Genomic DNA, 2,130 nt, shown 5'->3' on the forward strand with positions numbered 1-2,130 from the left:
TATTTATATATACATATATTTATATATTTATATTTATATATTTATATACATTTATATATTTTTATATTTATATATAATGTATATTTATATATAATATATTTATATATTTTCATATATTTATATATTATATATATTTATATATTTATATATATTTATATATTTATATACAAAATATATTATATACAAAATATACAAAATATATATATACATATATATTTTGAGATGGAGTCTCATTCTGCTGACCAGACTGGAGTGCAGTGACACGATATTTGCTCACTGCAACCTCAGCCTCTCAAGTTCAAGCTGTTCTCCTGCCTCAGCCCCCCTGAGTAGCTGCGATTACAGGCAGGTGCCACCACGCCCGGCCAATTTTTGTATTTTTAGTGGAGACAGGGTTTCGCCATGTTGGCCATGCTGGTCTCAAACTCCTGACCTCAAGTCATCCTCCTGCCTTGGCCTCCCAAAGTGCTGGGATTACAGGTGTGAGCAATATAAATCCTTTGCATAGTGCTTTATTCTTTTGAGTCTTCTGAACATTCCTGCAGTGAAGAAACTGGTTTATGTAATTTAGTTTCCAAAACTTACTTGAGCACTGATGAGGGAGCAAATTTTAAAATCTCTGTACATATCTATGGAGTTATGAGATAAAAGGAAGTACAGCATATCACCAGAAATGTCACATTGAATAAAGGAATATCTCAGAGGACAAAAAGAGAAGGATGTGCTTTTTCCTGCAAGGAGGCACGGAGGTGTCCACCCACCTTATCTCCCTCAGCGTTCAGATGGAGGTCCAGTTTGGCTCACAGCAATTCTTTTGAGTACTTCCTTTATTCAGTTCACTGAAAATCACCCATTGATATCCATTTCTCAGTACTTTATAAAGTACTGACAAACTTAAAGTTTGAGGATTTTTCTGCCAAATGCAAACTCCCCTGAGAAAAGCAGGTAAGTAGGCCCTTGTCAGAGGTTTTCCAAGGTATTGTCATATAGGGAGCTGGGCATGGCTCACAGCGTAGACTAAAGGGAGGACTATCTGGAGTATCACCTACTGCATTGTAGAGCCTCTCTGAGAGTCCGATCTATGTGTCTCTATGTGTCGGTAGGGTAAGGGCAGTCAGTGCCCTAGGAAGGCAAGCTAGGAGAGCAAAAGCCTCAGCTGGAGAAGCAGGGACACCAGGCACAGAATGCAGCTACTCCTCAATCTTGCCATAGGCAAGCACTGGCCGCAGCTCTCTGCAGCAGAAGGAGGTTGAGCCTTATAGTAGCACTTATTTATTGTGACATTCTGTTACTGTTATCTGGATAAATATGGGATTTTTGTTGCAAGAACTATTGATCCTTTCAAGCATAATAAATTCTCCCCAAGAAAAGAAACAAATCTGGGCAAATAAGCTAAGTTTTACTTTGTCTTTATAATCTAAATAATAAAAATCTATATACTTTAGAAAAAAGACCACACAGAGACCCTTACTAAAAAAGCTTCTGAAAGTTATATTTTCCCATTTTTAAAATCTTAACTGTTGCATCCAAATACTAATTAGATTGTAAGATTCTGAAAGCTTCCTTGTAGCATTTTTTATCATACCTGCAACAAAATTATGTATATATGATAAATGTTTTTCTCAAGGAATGAGATTGCAGAGCTAAATGTCTTTTCAAAATACAACCATTACTAAAGACATATGATAACTTTTTTTCAACAGTAAGTTACAGTAGTTGGGCTTTTTCTGGTTACAAGGTTATTTCTGAGTTGTGAAAATTCTCTGTCCATGTTTTTTCCTGTATTACCATGTTCTTCTCTCATATCCCCCATTCAATCTTGGTTGCCACTGAGACAGACAGAAAGCAGAAGAACACTTTTTTTTCTCACATCTGTAATTGAAACCTTAGCAGCAGACACTAATTGCTCCAGGTCTGCCAGACAGATGGATTTACTCTCCAACTTACTGCATCCTTTTTTTTTTTTTTTTTAATGCTACTTATCTTTTGTCACCAAATCCTGTGGTATGAAGAGAATATAATGTGTCTGTGGATATCATAAGCTTGTAGTAAGCAAGGGGTCTACTGTGTGTTTCCCTTCTAGGCCCAGCAAAATATGAACACAGAAGATGCACAAATATTTGCTGAATA

At 36.4% G+C, this 2,130-nt stretch overlaps 1 non-coding gene across 1 annotated transcript; it reads right to left on the minus strand.

Moving 5' to 3' along the window:
* Nucleotides 1-1,797: 1,797 nt before the first annotated feature.
* LOC115935474 (small nucleolar RNA SNORA31) lies at nt 1,798-1,930 on the minus strand. Its single transcript, XR_004071099.1, has one exon. It is a non-coding gene; the product is annotated as a small nucleolar RNA SNORA31 (small nucleolar RNA).
* Between the last annotated feature and the right edge of the window lie 200 nt (nt 1,931-2,130).

Source organism: Gorilla gorilla, chromosome 6 (genome assembly GCF_029281585.2).
Source record: "Gorilla gorilla gorilla isolate KB3781 chromosome 6, NHGRI_mGorGor1-v2.1_pri, whole genome shotgun sequence".
NCBI classification, from domain to species: Eukaryota; Metazoa; Chordata; class Mammalia; order Primates; family Hominidae; genus Gorilla; species Gorilla gorilla.